The sequence below is a fragment of the Moschus berezovskii genome, chromosome 28, assembly GCF_049115385.1.
Source record: "Moschus berezovskii isolate FMDL1 chromosome 28, NW_MosBer_1.0, whole genome shotgun sequence".
NCBI classification, from domain to species: domain Eukaryota; kingdom Metazoa; phylum Chordata; class Mammalia; order Artiodactyla; family Moschidae; genus Moschus; species Moschus berezovskii.
The window spans coordinates 23267528-23287774 of record NC_142487.1 but is presented as its reverse complement, the minus strand read 5'-3'; the positions used below and the strand labels follow the sequence as shown (position 1 = coordinate 23287774).

Below are 20247 nucleotides of genomic sequence, written 5' to 3'. Positions count from 1 at the left end.
CTTGTGTCATGTTTTTATTGTCGACTCGTGCACTTCAGACGGATCCTGGAAATTAGGGAGATGCTTTAAGGTTAGAAGGTGGACTCTGACAACGCGTGGCGTTGTTTTCACATTGTCTTCTCCGCCTGTGATGCTGTTTTAAATGGAATACCTCTGGCAACACTGTGTTCGTAATTCAGTAGATCCTAAAGTACGTCATGCTTCAAGCAAACTGTATTATTTTTCCAGTTTTTATTCGCTCTTTTGTGTTGTTGTATCAGCCTCGTATCACATCCCTGTGTTTTTGTTCATGTCTTCTCTTGTTCAGTCGTTTCTGTACCCCTGCCTGGTGTGCTTCATTCATTTTTCTTCTCGGGATGAAGTCCAGGTCCCTGGGCCACTTCTCTCTCCCCGGGCTTCTTTCTGCCCAGAGCTCCACTCACATGGCCCGCTGGTTTTCCTTACACGCGTCTCTTTTCCTGCCTGTTGCTCGCATTTTTCTCTACAGTTCCTTTATGCCGGAGTCCCTGTCTCACCTCTTCAGATTTCAGCACTGTGTCTTTCTAGCTTGATTTCAAAAATGAGTTCTATCATAATTATGTTTTCAAAATGAAGGGAAAGAATGAGATTTTTCTTTCTTGTCTTTTTTGGAGGTAAAGATCATGGTGATTCGAATCTTTCTTCAGTTTTAAGCCAGATGGATTTATTTTACCCTGTTCTGCCATTTTACTATTCCAAGTGGATGTTAAATCAGGGGTGGTGTTACTCAAGGATTAATATTCATTAAGTCTTGATTGCGTTAACCTTCCTTCTCCTCAGCTGAAGCATCTTATTCCTGTTTTTGTCCACATAATTGGTTGGTTTTAATAACCTGATCTCTCCAGCCTTGTTCTACTCTGATTCCCTGTCCCTTTTATCCATCTCTTTTTAAAATCATTCTGGCATACCTCACTTTACCTTTTATCTTTTCTTCTTCTATAATTATTATTGAAAGCATGATAGCTTTCCCCAAATTCTGCTAACAAATGCTAGAAAAGAGGAAATTTGCATGTAATGTGTTTTTGTTGTTGTTGAACATTGGGGAACTCTACTTGGATTTTGAAATTCTACTAACTTCCCCCCCTACCCCCACCAAGTTGTATAATCATGATTCTGAGTCATGGGGAGAGGAAGGCCAGTGTTTGAGATTGATCCTTAATTAAAGGTATAAACCCTACATATCCATATTGGTGAGGGCGAATGGCCCTAGATTTGCAGCAGGTAAATTCAGTTGTCCTTGTTGGTTTGTAGACTGACTGGTTCAGGGCTCTGTGTGTCTGTCTGTCTGTCTACTAGAACCTGGGGAGCATAGAGGGCGGTCTGTGTGGCCTGCCACTGTTACTTTCACTGCCTCCTGCTGGCCTGGAAAGAAAAAGGTCCTTGGCTCACAGTGAAGACCTGGCCTCCTGACCCAGGCTGGCGCGGGGGCGGGAAAGCTTCCTCTCTCCTGTCCCATTTTCAAGCTGTTTTCCTTCTTCTCTCTCTGTTCGTTTTTCTCCAGCAGTTATTTCACTTCTCGTTTCCAGACACCTTCAGCCTCTGTGTCTCCCTGTCCTCCTCCACTTCCCTGCTCTCAAAGAACCCCATTCCATGGGAGCCCATCCCTCTGCACAGCAGTCATCCAGATGAGATGCTCTGTGCCTCTCCTGAGGACCTTCTGTGTCCTTTGGAAAATGTCACACGTTGAAAAATATATACAGGAAAGGACAACTCCCCTACCCCAAACCAGGAGCCCCCCACTTCTATTCTGGAAAGCAGGCTTCCAGGGAGAGCAGCCTGCTGTATTCCCCGGAGGTGACAGGAACTGGGAGTGGCTGGGGGAGGCTGCTGAACGGGGTCCAGATGCAGCCCAGCCGAGGGGAAGCCTGGCGCTTGGTCATTCGGGTGGCGGGCCCACCTCCCCTGCTCCGTGCCCTCCTCCCAGCCTCACCCTGGGCCCTCCCACCCTGAGGCGAGCCCCAGGCCTCGCAGCAGATGTCTGCGGGCCCGACTCTCCTCTATCCAGCATGAAGTTCCCTCTCTCCCTCCCGTTAGGAACTCTGAGCTGTGGTCCTGCTTGCTCCTTGTCTGTCAGATTGCACTTCTGATGCTGTCAGCCATGTCTGACCAATCAGCAAACAACACCACAGGATGAAATTTAAACAAGGCAGATGCTCAGATACAGGGTTATGTTGACTGGACCTCCAAGGGAAGGCAGAGGTAAGGTCAGAGTCTCCCCCAGTGGGTCTCCTGAGCCTGCCTGATTGGACACTGCTGAGCCCCACTCTGCTGCTTTGGCTTGTATGTCACCCATTTGCTTTGCTCTGCTCCTTTCTCCCCCTGCCACTCACCAGAGCTTTCGTTTTCGTGTGCGGCCCTCCATTCCCTTCCTGTCCTTCGTTGATTCGCTGCCTTTGCTCTTGGATCAGTGCTGAGTGGCATCACGAATGATCCTAGGTTGCCTCTAGGCTGAGGGTCCTTGGCGAACACCGCCGTGTTCAGGGTTTCCGTGGTCACACTTGGAGGAGGAGAGGTCTGCTGAGAATCTGGGCAAACGGATGGGATTGATCGGCCTGATGTACTTTCCCTCTGGGACACTGGAATTTATCATTGGGCTACAACCAGGGTTTTCTTTCTTACCATGGAGATGCGTAGAATTGTAAATAGAGTTTAAATCATCTTTGGGGTGGGGGGTGTTTTAATTAGAAAAGATAGAAATAGGTACGACCTAAATGAGGGTGAATCAGCCAGTTTTTGAGAATTGGGGGAATGAAAAAGAAAATTGCCCCCCCGCCCCCCGCTTTTACTGTTGGTGTGGTTGGCTTACAAGGCGAGGCGGCTCGCAAGAGAAGTAGGTTCTCTCATCTTCCTCTCCTGGTTCAAAGCATTCAGTTGGTCCTTTTTATAACGTAGAGTGTTTACAGGGTTCTGTGTCCCCTAGTCCCATCTGGAAAATATTTAAACTTCATAAGATCTGTAAGACTAAAATATCACATATAATGGGATCGGCAGAAGGAAGGAAAATGAGACCCATTGCGTGTGTTTAGAGTAAGTTAGTTGTTTGTTCAGAAGCGGCTGCTAGGAGAATTGGAACAAATAGCTCGTGTGCGGTGACTGGTGGGGTCCAGGGCTGTACATTTCACCACAGAATGAGCCTCGGTTTGTAAAACTGACATTCTGTTGTGACTTCTAAATCCAAACAAATCTCTGCAAATTTCTGCCCGATCGAGTTAATAAGAAAATATATACATGCAGAGGCGAGAACCCTACGCTACTTGCAGTTCTGTCAACGTCGGGGGAAATAAGAGACTTTTTTTTTGTACCTACTGTATTACATTCACCCAGCAATTGCCAGGACCTCCAGCTCAGCAGGTTTTCTGGAATTTTTCCCCCCTTCGATGAGAATAATGGGATGAAATAAAACAAGCTTCGGAAAAGGAGCTGGGCAGGTTTCTTCTGATTGCCTGGTAATTGGGAAGTGGTTTTCCTTTCTCACTATCTTCCTTGCAGGATGAGAGCAAGGCAGATGTGGCGTCATGGGAACAGCCTCCTGCAGGCCGGATGTGCACTAGGACCGGGGAGGTGGGTCCCTGCTCACAGGCCTGTGATCTGCCTCACACCTGTGCTCATTTCATCCCCCTGATGTACGACCTGGTATTAACCCGGAGCGACCTTTCACCTTGGCCTGTTCTCTGGGCCCAGCCCTTGGCTGGCCGACCCGCGTTTCCCCGAGATTTACAGGTGGTTCCTGGAGGCACCGTACACTTGTTTTTCGTGGTGCGCAGTGCACTTAGCAGCCCGGCAAGACCTGCAATTTCATCCCTCTCAAGGGGCCGGGCAGGGGTTGGGAAGGTTGGCGGCGGGGGGGGGGGGGGGGGGGCAGGCAGCCAGAGAGGTTGCCGTTTGCATGTGCTTTTCTATTTTGTGGCTCATCTGGTATCAATTACCATTTGATGACAACGCCAGGCCCGAGGCCCTTTGCATGTTTGTCCTGTGAGAAAGATCTGGAAGAACCGACATATGGTTTTGATCGCAGCAATTGCAGGTTGATAGAATGAACGTAGGGGTGAGGTGGGTGGGTTTCCCTTCCGGCCCTTTCCACCCTGGGTTGCTAATGTGCTTCGCTTGTGGAACTGGTCTTTTCATCATCCAGCCCCTCCGCACTTTCCCCTCTCTCTCCCCCTCCCCACCTCCCTACCACTTTGCATTCCTGTCCCCTGCCTCCTCTGTACTTCCCCATCCCTGCCAGAAACATGTGGCCCACATTAAGGACCTTCAATTAAAACAAACAACAACAACAAAATTGTTGTTTGCTCCCCCCCCTCCGCCACTTCTGTTAAAATCCCAGAGCAGATCAGCCTGTGGAGGTGATCAGAATTCTACTAAAGTTTAAAACCAAAGGGGTGGTGGGGAGCGGGTTCCCTCCAGAAGCTCTGGACATGTTTTCAAATGGCTGTTAGTTCAGGTCGTTAAACACGGAAATGACGCTGAAAAATGGTCGTGATCGAGATTACTGTGTCTGGGTATGTTTCATCGAGGACAACTCTTTGAATCTGTCTTGAGCGTCTGTCATGTAGGGGCAGGAATTCTTTGAGGTTTTATCTTCCTGTCCATCTCAGGCCATAAAGTGGAAGAGCATGTGGGCGTGTGTAGGGTCTGGGTGAGCATCTCCCGTCAGAAGGGAGAGGATGGGAGACCCGTCTCTCAACAGGCAGTGACTTTTCTCTCACTGAGTGTGCAGCGGTGGGGGGTACCCAGGCAGAGGTTCCTCATTACCGCTGCTCAGCAGGGGTTGCATCTGTGAGTTTTCCAAGGGAAGGTCTAGTATTGGGGAACAGAGAGGCAGAGAGGGGGAAAGAACATTAGAGACACTTTTAATGCTACCCATGAAAATGTTTGCTTTCCAAGTAACATTTTTCTATAATGCTCTCAAATTCACATGTCTCGTAATCTGTTCTGCAGATGGGTAGTCCATGAGGCTGTGACTTTTTCACTTCAGTTACTGCATGTCGAAATATTACTCACAGTTAGGACTTTATATAGTTTAAAAAGAGAGTGTGGTATCTCATGAGTGCGTGCAGTAATGTCTTCTAGTCTTTAAACTGAAAACCAGCACACCAGGACCGGTCAGATCAAAACACGTCCTCCCCAAAAGGTTTTAAAATGTAAGATGAGTTGTTAGTTCTGACGGCTGGCTATTGAAACCTAATTATAGTACTTGACTTCTTCATATTTATTTCTGCAATAGAGTTGATCTCCTTGGAAGGGTAGTAAAAAGTAAAAATTTTAATTTGTTGATTCAAATTGTGGGGGGATGTCTGTATGATACACCATGTTGAGAAAACAGACTGTATTTTTTACAGTGGTATTGACTATTTCTTAAGATATATGCCTGAGGCTGCTTTTTTCCCCCTTTCCCCAAGCTTTCTCCCTATAGTATACAAATTGACTTGCTAAAGGCTTCTGGTTTATTTTTATGGTCGTGATAATGATTATATTTTGTTACTTGCTGATCTTTCTACAGTTTAATAAAGTTTTGTCCTCTGAGCGATGTTTGAATTCATAGCAACTAGTGGTTAATTGATTTGCTCTTGTCGCATGTTTTAGTAGTGGCTATTTAGTTATTTGATTGATATTTACTGGACACAGAGTATAACCTTAAATCCCCATTCAGCTTGACAGCTTAAGACTTAGCATTTCTACTTGCTGCTTATGGATGTGTTGAGAAGTCCATTTTGGTGATTTTTTTTTTTTTAATTTGCTTTCCTGAAATATGTAGACTTGGGGACTCATAGCAAAATAATGTAGTGTATAGGCTGTGAGCCTGTCTTAGGACATGTTGGGTCACTTAACAGCAGCTGTGCTGGAGAGATATTTGATGTGAGAAGACTTTTTGAATCTTCCAGCCCTAACACCATTCTGGTTTTGAAATGGGAAAATGGAAAAGAGTTTTGGGGAAGAGAGATATCTCAGTTTTGAAAGGTGGTGTAGGTAAAAATCTTTCAGCCCTAGCTCAGACAAACCAACATTTCTAATCTATTCCCCAAAGAGAGGACAAAAAGTCCGATGGGAAATGTGGGTTTATATTTTAGAGACACACTGCAGAGGTATGTGATAGTGTTAGAGACCAGCTATATGCTTCTTGCCTAGCATCAATTTGGTTTGGAGACTGAAATTTAGGCATAATTGCAGAGATGGCAGTCTTATATATATGAAACTTTTTTTTTTTAAGATTCCTCCTATTAAAATCTGATTCAACCTTCAACAGTATCTTTTAAAATAATTAAGTTTATGTAGACACAATGATGCTAAAAGATAAAAGCCCTCCTACCTGTGCTTAATACATGATATCTTAATATTTATTAAGAAAAAACCCCTGCTCTTTCAAAAGTCTGAATATAGAGATCCTTGAATTAACACACTCCATAGAAGTCCTAAAAATTACTGGATTCTTTTTTTTTTTAAGTTTGCAGTTTACTTTCAAAGGGAGAAGTATTTATAAAGTTATGTGCAGTGCTTTTTAAATGTATGCAAACAATTCTCAGATCACAATTGAATCAGAGTTACTTTTATAAATTGAGAAAAGAGAATGCCTGTGATGTCCATAGTGGAGTGAAAGCTGGTGCTCATTTTCTGAGGATTCTCCTGGAAAGGTGATTACGACCTTCCTCTCTCTGGATGCTGACGCATCCTACCTCGACCCCCCACCCCCACCCCCACCCCAGATACCTTGTTCCAGAAGGCATTCGCTTAGTCTTTGAAGAGCTCCTCGCCTCTATTTAGGATCTGTTCTTGTTCATTCATTGCAAACACGCACTTTTATGTCCACAAGGAAGACATTAGTACCATCAAGAAGGGCAATGTCAGTTAGGACCTGGAAAATACAGAGTCGGCAGATTGTAAGAATTGTCCTCAGACTTGATGCCATCTACCTTTTGAAGAAAATTTGAATCTTTGAGGTTCAAAATATTGGGGCTCTGATGAGCTTTTTTTTTTTTCCTATTTGCAAATCATGGTTCGTGATCCTGAGGAGGAAAAAAAAAACCTCAAAGGCAAAGCTCAACAGGCTGCCTGGACATCAAATAGTTCATACAAAACAACATTCTGATGACTTGCATGTAAATAAATCAGAAACATATGAATTAAACTGCTCTCGGAATACATATGGGTTGAAAAATAGAAAGAAGTGCTGAGAAAATGTGTTTCGGGTTTTGCTGAGCCCGTGACATTTGAAAAAATAGTATGAGACACTGAACAAACACACAGCATGGCTTGGCTTCCCCGTTCCTAATACTAGTCTCCCAGTTCAATGGCAAATCAGTTTACCGTGTGCCTCCATGTGAGCCACCTTTGGTGTGCTCCTTCACACTCAATTACTTGCAGTTAAAAAAAAATTTTTGTTTTTTTCAATGAGAAGCTCAAAAATAGCATCACATTTCAAGGAAATGCAAATCTTAAGCATTTTTCTGACCCGGTTGGTTCACGTCAAGCTATTTTAGAAAATACCGCAGATCACCTTAGGAACAGTCACACTGGGACGGCCCTCTCTGGTGTGACTGGAGAGGGCTGACATAGAGCGTCATTATGAAGAAACTGGTCCAAAAATGGATGCTGCCTGTTAAGAGCACTGAACCACCGCAGGCAAAACCTCATGAAGAAAAGTAGTTCCCTCCCTCGCTGTGGCTTGGGTGATAGGAACCCCAGCAGCGCCCCCGTACTCCACCAAGCTCGGACTGTGGCCTGCTCTCCCGGTCTTCCTGAGAGGAAGACTGAGGCCTGTAACCTTGTAGGCAGTGGAAGTCCGCTTTCTCTTTCCCACATTGCCCTCGAGATGGCTCGTGCTTGGGACTCGATAAATCCTGGGACAGGTGCAGAGTCCTGAGAGCCCCTGTGTCCCCTCTGCATGAGATCACGTCCCTTGGCACCTCGTTTGAAGTCCTGGAGCAGAGCGTACGGGAATTTAGGGGACAGAGAGAGGCAGAGCCTTCCGGCTTCCCCAGAGTCAGTCATTGGCAAGCACTTGGATGGAATCTTCTTCCCTGCGCCAGCAACATCACCTGACATTATCAGTTTGAAATTATAGAGAGGTGGCAGATTTCATCTTTTCTACACAGGAAAGCATTATTTTGGTTGTTAAGAAAACAGTTTAATGTTCCTTTCCTAGCTCCTTCGCTCAGATGGTGGTAAGAAGCTTGGATGCTTACTCTTGAGTCAAGTGCTGAATTATGGCTCTGAGCAAGACACATGTGGGGCAGACAGAACTGACAGCTACAGTTGGTCTGATAATGCATTGAGGGGGGAATACCTGCCTGCAAAAGGTAGACACAAGGTGGGGGTGTCTATCCCACATTTGGCCTGGAGGAAGTGAGGTCCACCAATGAATGGGAATTCAGCAGGCAAGATGCACGGGTAACACGCTCTGCGATCCAAAAGTAGTGCGTTGTGTCTGGGGTCATAGTATGAGATGATAATGTGAGAGATGGGACCGAAAAGATGAATGGCGAGTAGGTCATAAATTGCCTCGTGCACCCCCATTAAGGAGTTTCGCTTTTGTCATGATGTAATGAGGACCCCTTCCAATGGGTATGCCCAAGGCGTAACTGAATTGACAAGTGCAGAGGGACTGGAGGAGTGCCAGGGAGACACACCACAGGAGCCAAGGCGAGCAGGTCTGACCGGAAGGAAGGCATTGCCAACAGTGTCGCATGTTACCGAGAGTGAGAGTGACGTCCGGCGGCAGCACCCAGGAGCTTTTGAGCCATTCCGTTGGAGTGGTGGGTTTGGAAACAAGATACAGGGATGGGGAAAGGGCTGGGCAAGATGCTCTTCCACCATCATTGTCAGCATCGTGCTCATCACCGGTGGAAAGTGCGCGTCTTCCAGACAGAGAGACTGTGCAAAGGGGAGGAGCCACATACGTCCCGGGGGTTGGAACATATCTGGGAAAACAGACCACAAATATAAAACAGAAGATAGCCACACAAGTGAGAAAACATGTAAAGGGTAAAATGAGCGATGTGCACCAGTCAAATGAAGGGGGATCTGGAAGGACCCGTGAAAAAAACAGGAGAAATCAGACGAAAGGAGAGAGTCATTTAAGGGGTTTGTGTTGTGTGTTATGTCTCCTTATCCCCAGTTCAGCTTGGTTTCGAGTTCCCACTGGATGGAAATAGTAGAAATACCATCAAGGCTGATGCGTGGTCCTAACCTGCCTTGACTTCTACTTGAATTTCTCAGTCTTTTGGGGGAAATTAAAGTCATAGACTGACTGTTGTTTGTTGTAGCTTCATGCAGTCTTTATTTTTAAACTCTGGACACAGAAACGAAGGAACAGGTTTCACAAATATAGCATTTCAGAGAAACCCATAAATTCTACGTGGATGAGTTCCTTGAGAAATTTTGCACATTCAGGGCTGGACATCTGTGACTCTGAAGCATAGTATCTTTCACATCTGTGTAATCTCCACATGACATCTTCCTGGTGTGAGGCCAGAGATTCACCCCCGTTGCACCATACCTTAAAGAGGCCATTCATGATTCAGAGAACAGATTTTTTTCAACAAAGATACTTGAGATATACTTAAGGCACATCACCGCTAAAAATCTGCTGTGTAAGCTTCGTAAGTGAAGGAAGGAATTGGTCCTCTTTTACTCTGACTGTTGCCTTTGTTTGTATAATAAATACAATTAATTGGGCACCTGCTGTAGGCAAGTCATTGCATCGAATGTCCTCTGTGTCACACCTTTTGTCCCTAAGGAACCCACAGTATTTTATGGGAGAGAAGACCTGTATAATTGATGAAAATTACCAATTTCTAAAAATAAAGTTCTGGGAGAGTTTAGAAGATGAAATATATCTGATTAAAACTTATTGAGTTCATTCTTTCCCCCAAAGTTCTTTGGTCCATACTCCTGTCGATATGGTATCACTGGTACACATTCCTATTTGTAGTTTTTTTAGAGAGAAAGAGCTGAGTAGGTTATCCACATATCAAGAAGTTTTCTGTTAAAAAAAAAATAATCTCATCACTGTCAAAAATATTTTAAGCATCACTATGGTGCTGGAGAAGACTCTTGAGAGTCCCTTGGACTGCAAGGAGATCCAACCAGTCCATTCTAAAGGAGATCAATCCTGGGTGTTCATTGGAAGGACTGATGCTAAAGCTGAAACTCCAATACTTTGGCCACCTCATGCAACGAGTTGACTCACTGGAAAAGACTCTGATGCTGGGAGGGGTTGGGGGCGGGAGGAGACGGGGACGACAGAGAATGAGATGGCTGGATGGCATCACCGACTCGATGGACATGAGTTTGAGTGAACTCCGGAGTTGGTGATGGACAGGGAGGCCTGGCGTGCTGTGATTCATGGGGCTGCAAAGAGGCGGACACGACTGAGCGGCTGAACTGAACTGAACTGAGGGTACCAGAAGGCTTCCCCAGTGGCTCAGTGGTAAAGAATCCACTTGCAACACAGGAGACCTGGGTTTGATCCCTGGGTTGGGAAGAGCCCCTGGAGAAGGAAATGGCACCCCGCTTCAGTATTCTTGCCTGGGAAATCCCATGGAGAGAGGGGCCTGGTGGGCTGCAGTCCATGGGGTCACAGAAGAGTCAGACACAAAGTAGCGACTAAACAACAACAAGGATGCTGAAAATGCCATACAGAGTAGATGCCTGAGGCCCATCCTCCTTCGGGGTGTTTCTCAGTGCACGGTCCGGTTTTATTTGTACCACATCTCTGTGTAGCAGCAGGTCGTGATATTTATTTTCCAAGTAATTATTGTAAGATTGAGACAGAGAGGTTCAATGATTCAGACAGGTTCCGTGACCTACCAGTGGTCAGTTGATGAGTGATAGAATCAAAACTGGAAAGACAGCCTCCTGCTCCCTAGAACGCATTGGAGACCCTTATCGTCAGCTGGTGAGCCCATTTAAGACGTTTTGATAAAGAAGGGAGAATCATTAAGGTCATTTCCTTGATAGAATGAAGAAGGTTGAATTTGCTAATGAAATTATGAGTGACTTTGGTAAGAGAGCAGTTTTAGTAACAGCTACATTGTTTACCTGCATTTTCCGACTGATGTCTGATGTCAAGATTTACCGCTGAAGAAATATGGTCAGTCGTTGGTCCTCTCTTCTACCGGAGTACCACGTCCCTACAGATGATTCTGGGCTTCCCAAGTGATGCTGGTAGTAAAGAACCCGCCTGCCAATGCAGGAGAAAAAAGAGACATGGGTTGAATCCCTGGGTCGGGAAGACCCCCTGGAGGAGGAAATGGCAGCCCGCTCCAGCACTCTTGCCTGGAGAATCCCACGGACAGAGGGCTACAGTCCACAGGGTCGCAAAGAGTCGGGCAGGACTGAAGCAGCTTAGCGCACACACAGATGAATCCTGACTAATGTCTTTTTGTGAAGGACTCGTAAGTTATGGGCCTGCTGCAGTGATTTGTTTTGTTTTGTTTTAATTGAGGTGAAATTTACATAATGTAAAATTTCCAACTTTACAATGGTCGATTCATTGGTATTTGGTATATTCATAGTATTGAACAACCACTGTGTCTGTCTAGTGGAAGAACAGTTCCATCACCCCTAAAGGAAACCCCATACCCATTAAGTAGTTCCTTTCTATCCACCTGCTGCTATGTTTTATAAACTTTAATCTTATACACAAACTCGTGTACACATACATACATACATACTGTACACATCCATCTGTCTGTCTACCTACCTACCTAGAGACAGGAAAGTTCTTGACAGGGTATCTTATATGTCCTGATAATGTAAGCAGAGAACTATATATTTAATGGATATTTCTCCACTGGGAAAAGGAAACATCCCTTGCTTCTTTTTAACCTTTCTGTATAGTTCTTTTAAGTTCTCACCAGTTAGTAATTTATCAAAGGGGGGAAAAAAAGACAGGAATCAATTTTAAGCCTTTTATTATGTAAAACTGCTGTGTTCCTCTTATGAGAGAAGCATTTTCTCATTACTTTTTTCATCATTGAGAATTTTAAAGTACTTTCCTTATCTTAATAGTGAGCAATCATCTGGATTTTACATTTCTATTTTGAAGATTCTAACTGATTGAACAAAGTAATTTAGTTATCAAAGGAAAGGATATTTATTCCTTGGAAAGGAATCAAAGGGGCATTCTTACTGTAATTTTTATTGTTAAAGAAATGACTGTTGTTTATATTTATTTATACCTTCATTATTCCAGATAAATATTTGAAGTAGCCAGTAGCTGATCTTTAAACTGGTGTCTTTAAGACTGAGAAAAACTAGATCACTTTAAAAAGTGTCTGGAATTTAAATATTAGAGAAAGTCAACTGAATTGTCTTTTAAATGTGCTTAAAGATATTAACTATTTATTGTTGGTCACTTGATCTTCTGTTACCCAGCCTTTAAGGTTGGTTGGTTTGCTTTTTTTTAAATAACCCTGTCCTAATGGGATAATTTCCTTTTTGTTTCTTTTGCATAAACATTTTGTGTTAAACTAAGCTCACTTTCATACATTTTCTAGTTCATTGCTATATGTCTGAAATCTCCCACTCAGCTTCTAATGAAAATTCTGACCTCCTATTTTATTTATTATTTATATGTACCAAAGCTTCGAGAAGCTCTGCTTTGAGTTAAGTCAGTGAAATATTGCTGGTTGATTTTACCTGAACGTTCGCCTTGGGTATGGGGAAGGGCAGGAATCTGAAGGAATAATATAGAGAGACGGTTGATTGGACAGAGAGGTTGACAGTTTGCATACTTTCTTTTTTCTCATTTCAGTCTGTGCCACAGAGTCATACATTCGGTAATTATTTCATGCTTTTGTTTTTAGTTGAACGTACTTAGGACCATATGTTTTGACAGAAAAAAAAAAAAAAGATCATTCGTCCTTTTTTCAGCTTTGTGAAAGAGAGGATGGGGTGGTAGTTTTACAGTGTGCCGTGCCGATGTTTCTTGTTCAGAACTTCCCCAGATTGGAAACTCACTGTTCGTTAACAGTTCTCTTGGTAAGCAGATGAAGGCATCTGTTGGAAGCACCGGCGTTCGGTATGCTGTTTTAAACCTCAGTCTAAGTTTCATCTTTAACTCTGCTCAACATCAGTAGGCATTTACCAATATGAAAAATGGATCTCCACATTCTTTAGACCATAAGTGATTTGGAAGGATATTCTTTTTTTTTTACTGGAGGATAATTGCTTTACAATATTGTGTTGGCTTCCGCCATACATCAGTATGAATCAGCCACAGGTATACATATGTCTCCTCCCTCCTGAATCTTCTTCCCTGCTCCCACCCCATCCCACCCCTCCAGGTTGGAAGGATATTCTGATAAGTACTAACAACTCTGACCTGGGATTTGCATGAAAAACCTAGGTTAAACAACAAGAGTCCTACTGTATAGCACAGGGAACTATAGTTAATATACTGTGATAAACCATAATGGAAAAGAATATGAAAAAGAATATGCTGCAGTCCGTGGGGTCACAAAGAGTCGGATATGACCTAGTGACTGAACGGAACTGATATATATGTAACTGAATCACTTTGCTGTACAGCAGAAATTTACAACATTGTAAATCAACTCTATGTCAGTAAAATGAATTTTTTTTTAATTTCAAGAGTTAGTATATGAACAGCAGCAACAAAAAGACCTAGGTTGTAACCTTTTTCTGCCTTCCTAGAGTCATGTGACTTCTGGGAAGGGAAGTTGCCCTCCCAGCTTCTGTCTCCTAATGTAAGAAGGGAGTGAGATGGTTGACCACTTGGACAGATAATCTATCTCAAAGTGATTATTAAATAATGTAATGGATGCAGAAAATCTTTGTAATTTAAAATACCTTGAAAATACCAACTTTTTATGATGATTATGCATAGAATTTCACCAAGTTTCCTTTCATTCAATTAAGTTCAAGGTCAGAGAAGTTTTGTGAATCGTGTTTTTTTGAAATTTCATCTTGTTGGAATATCTGCTGGAATCTTAGCTTCACCATCTTTTCCTTCTTGTTTGGGTCTCTGCTCTTGAAAGTGTGTCTCTGCTTTTGCGTGATACAGCTTTCTTCCCAATCCCTCTTGCTTCTGGGAGGGCATGTATACTTAGGAATGATGGCCCTTGGGCACTCTGAGCTGTATAAACACAGCCCTAAAGATACTGGGATTGGAGGAATAGCAATGGCACATTGATTGCCATTAAGTGGTCTTTATAATTTACCATTTATAGTGGCCTTTATTGTGTAAGGGCAGGCGGTAAAGTCAACATTTTTCTCGGTTGCTGCTTTTCCTTCTTGTAGAGCCTTCTCTGTTCCCACATCCCCTCTTCACTCTCCTCTCACTCTTAAAAACTGATTGTTGGGAAAGGATTAGAGACCTCATCACATCAAAGGGAAATTACTGCTTTGGTTGGATATGCTGTGTGCTCAGTCTTGTCTGACTCCTCACAACCCCATGGTCTGTAGCCCACCAGACTCCTCCGTCCGTGGGATTTTCCAGGCAAGAATACTGGAGTGGGTTACCATGCTCTCCTCCAGGAGATCTTCCTGACCCAGGGATCAAACACAGGTCTCCTGTGTCTCCCGCATGGCAGGCGGATTCTTTATTGCTAAGCCATACACCATCGCCATGAGGGAAGCCCTGTAATAACTGCTGCTGCTACTGCTAAGTCACTTCAGTCAAGTCCGACTCTGTGCGACCCCATAGACGGCAGCCAACCAGGCTCCCCCGTCCCTGGGATTCTCCAGGCAAGAACACTGGAGTGGGTTGCCATTTCCTTCTCCAATGCATAAAAGTGAAAGTGAAGTCTCTCAGTCGTGTCCAACTCTTAGCGACTCCATGGACTGCAGCCCACCAGGCTCCTCCATCCATGAGATTTTCCAGGCAAGAGTACTGGAGTGGGGTGCCATTGCCTTCTCTGGTAATAACTGCTCACAGACTATAAAAACATTTCCCACGATGGGGGATGATTGGAGGTGTGTTGAAAAGTGGATTTGTGACGTGGAATTATTTCTGGGAAAGTAGACTTGTTTCTCTTATAGCATTGTACCTTGACTAAAGCCCATTGCAGTGGTATTAGTTTACGCCAATAGTGACCAGACTTATTTGAGCTTAGATTCCTTTTTTAAAAACACACCTATTAACATCCATTGCAGGATGTGAGCTCTCGGCTTCAGGCATCCACCTATGGCCTTAGGTTCAAAGAGAGAAGGGTGGGAAATGGACCGCTTAGAACCCTTAAATATAGATTATTATAGGTGACTGCCTCCATTTTCAGAAGTCAGCTCAGCTCTAAAACACACTGAGAAGTGAAATGTACTATTTTGGCCGAACCAATGAATGTTTATCTTTCTCTGCGTTATGATATTATTCTTAGTTTGACTTGTATCTTGTATGTGATGCATTCATTATTCATGTGGGCATTTAGTAACTACTGGGGCCTGTTCTGTGCCCGGTACCACACACACACATACACACACACACACATTTACACACACACACACCCCTGCACAGTTTTTTCATAATCCTTTTTTTCACCTGGAGAATAGTTGCTTTATGGTATTGTGTAGGCCTCTGTCATGCACCAGCACGAATTAACCGCAGGCCAACATCCATGTGTCCCCTCCTTCCTGAAGCCACTCCCACCCCATCCTGCCCCCTAGGTTGTCACAGAGCCCTGGGTTGAGCGCCCTGTGTCACAGCACTTGCTATGCATTTTACATGTGGTCACGCGTATGTTTCCACGCTGTCCTCTCAGTGTGTCCCACCCTCTCCTTCCCCTCCTGTGTCCACTTGCTATGCATTTTACATGTGGTCACGCGTATGTTTCCACGCTGTCCTCTCAGTGTGTCCCACCCTCTCCTTCCCCTCCTGTGTCCACTTGCTATGCATTTTACATGTGGTCACGCGTATGTTTCCACGCTGTCCTCTCAGTGTGTCCCACCCTCTCCTGTCCCACCCTCTCCTTCCCCTCCTGTGTCACAGCACTTGCTATGCATTTTACATGTGGTCACGCGTATGTTTCCACGCTGTCCTCTCAGTGTGTCCCACCCTCTCCTTCCCCTCCTGTGTCCACTTGCTATGCATTTTACATGTGGTCACGCGTATGTTTCCACGCTGTCCTCTCAGTGTGTCCCACCCTCTCCTTCCCCTCCTGTGTCCATAGTCTGTTCCTATGTCTGCATCTCCACTGACGGCCTGCAGACGGGTTCAGCGGTTCCGTCTTTCTAGATTCCATACACATGCATTAATATGCAGTATTTGTCTTTCTGACTGACGTCACTCTCCTATTACTTTCTTAACTTCACTGTTTCCGTGATGGACTGTCCTCAGCAGACCTTCCTCGCCTTCAGTGTAGAAGAAACAGCAATAATCAACTTTGGAATAAACCCTGAAGTTGATTTTCCTCTTTATTGTGGAATTGTGTAATGTGTTTTCATCCTGGAAAACATGCCATCCTCATTCAAGTGATGAAATTGCGTCATCAGAGGTCACAGAGCCATTTATTGGCTTCCTGCTGCTGCTGCTAAGTCACTTCAGTCATGTCCGACTCTGTAGACGGAAGCCCAGCAGGCTCCCCCATCCCTGGGATTCTCCAGGCGAGAACACTGGAGTGGGTTGCCATTTAATTTATTGGCTTAACCAGCACTAATTTGACGCTGCAACGCCTCCTCATGACCCTGCATTGGTGTTAGTCGCTCAGTCGTGTCCGACTCTTGTGACCCCACGGACTGTAGCCCACCAGGCTCCTCTGTCCATGGGATTTTCCAGGCAAGCATACTAGAATGGGTTGTCATTCCCTTCTCCAGCGGAGTTTCGTGACCCAGAGATCAAACCCAGGTCTCCTGCATTGCAGGTAGACTCTATCGTCTGAGCCACCGGGGGACACATGACCCTGTAGTTGTCATCTTAAAAAAAGAAAAAAAAGCAAACAGCTGGTAGCAAAAGAGAAAGAAATAATGTTGAGATGGGAGCTGATCCATTAGAAAAAATTGATAGTCATGAATTTGATATGACAGCTGTACAAAGATAAAATAAATTAGCTAAATCTGCTTATGATTGAAATCATCTGCTCTGATTTGTAGATTACTACAAATAATAATCTATAATAATAATGGGCTTCCCTCATAGGTCAGTTGGTAAAGAATCCACCTGCAATGCAAGAGACCCCAGTTCAATTCCTGGGTCGGGAAGATCCGCTGGAGAAGGGATAGGCTATCCACTCCAGTATTCTTGGGCTTCCCTCGTGGCTCAGCTGGTAAAGGATCCGATACCTGCAATGTGGAAGACCTGGGTTTGATCCCTGGGTTGGGAAAATCCCCTGGAGAAGAGAAAGGCTACCCACTCCAGTATTCTGGCCTGGAGAATTCCATGGACTGTATAGTCCATGGAGTCGCAAAGAGTTGGACACGACTGAGTGACATTCATTCACTTTCACAAATAATAATAATTGACAGAAATAATAAATCACATTATTCTTAACATAACCTTTAATTACTAATGAACAGTCAATAAATAAACACTTGAAAACAGCTTAGGTGTTCAGAACATTTTTAAAGAGTTGTGATGGGCTTAATATCCAGTCTTTTGTCTGTGTCGATCCTGAGTCTGGTGAGGAAGTGGGTTCCCCTGTGAGTACGTAACATAAGGAGTGTAACCAGGACGAAGTCAGGTTTCACCTGGACCAAATTTTATGCAATTAAGTATTTCAAGAGATCTTCAGCCAGGTGTAACTTAATCAGTTTAAGGCCTTCTCGGCGAGGGCTCAGGTACTCAGTGCTGGCAGTGGGCATTCCCATGATACACCATGTTGAAAGTAATAGCAAACATACAGTGTCTGCTCCATCAGTGCCAAGAGCAATGCAGGTGTAAAAATAAAAAGAAGTATTGGAGCCGGAGGCTGGTGCACGTCGATGGGACTGTAGTCACGCTTCGTGTGGATGCTTTTGAGTAATAGTGTGGTGATTTTTCCATCAGTTCAGTGTTAGTGGTAAGTCACCACCAAACGCCAGTGTCACTGTCAGTGGGTTACTGGCCTCTCTGTTTTTAGCCCTGGTAAACGGAAGTAGTGAGTCCTGCTCGGCTTCAGATCTGGAAGACAGATGAAAGGTCCTCCGTCTTGGTCAGTGCACTGGAGCTGTCTTTGTGCTGACTGTCTGAGGTCGCCTTGCGTTCTTCTCTTTGGCCAAAACAGCCTTCTGAGCCCCTCATCTGCCCAGTGGCCTGGGAGTATGTAAATGGGACCCAGAGTTCTACATATCTGGGTTTTGGTAGGAGTCTATGAAGACCCTGGAGAGAAGCCCCTTAGCGATTGAGAGATCTGGTTAAGCTCAGATGCCTAAACAAGACGACATGATTTTGCATCTTCATTTTCCACTTAACTAGCTGTGTGACTTGGACAAGTTGTTTAATATGTCTCCGCCTCCAGATTCCTTCTGTGTAAAATCGGGATGGTAATAAAACAATAGGGTTAGTGTCGAGACAAAATGAGTTTATGTACAGTTTTGCTGGAATAGTGTCTGGCACACCCTAAGTAAAGTGTTAGCTATTTTGGGGGGAGGGGAGTTCTTTTTAATGGAGGATGATTGCTTTTTAATGTTGTGATGGTTTCTGCCATTCAACAGCATGAATCACCATAGGTATACATGTGTCTGCTCCCTCTTGAACCTCCCTCCCACCTCCCACCCCATCTCACCCTTCTATATATATATTTTTTTTTAATCACTGTTGCCATTTTGTCATGCCAACAGTCACAAGAGCTTGGGACTGGCAGGCCTTGAAACCAGGTCTTTTTCCAGTTCTGTTGAGTGTTAATGGGCTTCCCAGGTGGCGCTAGTGGTAAACTGTCAAGGCAGGAGACACAAGAGACGTACGTAGGTTTGATCCCTGGGTTGAGAGGGTCTCCTGGAGTAGAAAATAGCAGTATTTCCTATATTCCATACTCCAGTATTCTTGCCTGGAAAATTCTGTGGACAGAGGAGCTTGGTGGGCTCTAGTCCGTGGGGTCGCAAAGACCTGGACAAGGCTGAGTGACTGAACACACACAGAGTGTTAAGTTGTGATACCATAACAAATTGTTTCTTTTTTTTAATGTTTAACTCCCTGCATATGCCACTGAGATTGCATGATAGTAGATGAAGACAGCTTAAAATCTCAAATGTTCTATATCTGTATTTCAATATCGTATGTATGAAACATCTGTGATATAATAGAGTGAGCCTAATCATACCTATCTTCACAGTTTTTCTGCCTCAAGTTTGCAATGACAACACACTGATACTTGCAAAATGCTTGTAAAAATAACAGGATACTATGTAGACTAAATCACAGTAATATTGCTGTATAATTATTAGTGATTCTGTCTTAGTTTTTCCTTATTTTTAGTTTTTTCCTCCCTTGTAAATTTTTAAGCTACACAGACTTGTTTAGTAGATTGAAATTTAGAGATTTAAAAAATAGACTGCAACTGCCTTTATTTTAAAATGTATTGCATTTCTATTTGAAGACAGGAAAGAACAAGGTAAAGCTTCTGGCCATCAGCAGTGTCAGGGTTTTTGTAGCTCTTGGGGTACTTTGCACACTTAATACTGTTTCACTGTCGTTGCTGACCTGCTGCAGGCTGGGTGTGCTGGTCGAAAGTGGATGGGCTACAGTCTGTCCATCCATGCCTGTTTCTCTGCTTCTGATCCCTTGTAAATCACTCATATCTCTGCTTCTCCTTGTTGTTGCTTTCTTTTGATTTCTTGGGGTTACACAGTTTGATAGAGAAGGGAATTAAAATTCTTACAGTCTTACTATTTCTTAACACAGAGAAAAGATATTTGGTGGCTGAAAAGGATAAAACTCTTGGCTGTAATTCATTTGTAGAATTTAGCTTCAGACTTAATATACTCATGAACAGATAACCAAAACTCAGCTGATATTCAGAAGGGTAAAAAAAAAGTTAGACGTGGTATTTGTGATAGAGCATTCGGATGTATGCCAGAATGACTTGTGTTCTAAATATATTACATATTCCAGGAATTTCTTTTAGGGGGTTCATATACATGTTCTTTTTCTCGGTTTTGTGATGCACTGTGGTGGAGTGAATACAGATCATTGCTTGTTAAGGAAATGAAATAGGAATATCACATACATGAATGGGACATTTTACACGTTTAGATAAATTGGGAAAATTTTTTTTTTCAGAGTATCACTATAGTTTGAGGAGTAAAACTTTTCTTTACTGAGAGTTACTTTAGGGCACTTAGAACTATTTGTTTAAT

The 20247-nt window shown here is 43.8% G+C and overlaps 1 protein-coding gene across 22 annotated transcripts in view; it reads left to right on the top strand.

Annotated features, from left to right (window-relative positions):
- The window catches only part of TCF4 (transcription factor 4), a 385990-nt gene that overhangs the window by 296420 nt on the left and 69323 nt on the right, over positions 1-20247 (top strand). The window contains exon 1 of one of the 22 annotated variants that reach the window (XM_088833434.1): positions 548-2217. The exons of the other annotated variants lie outside the window; for them this stretch is intronic. The gene's annotated coding sequence lies outside the window, so the exon portion shown is untranslated. Of the gene's footprint in view, positions 1-547; positions 2218-20247 lie in introns of those variants that run through there. 22 annotated transcript variants of the gene reach the window in all.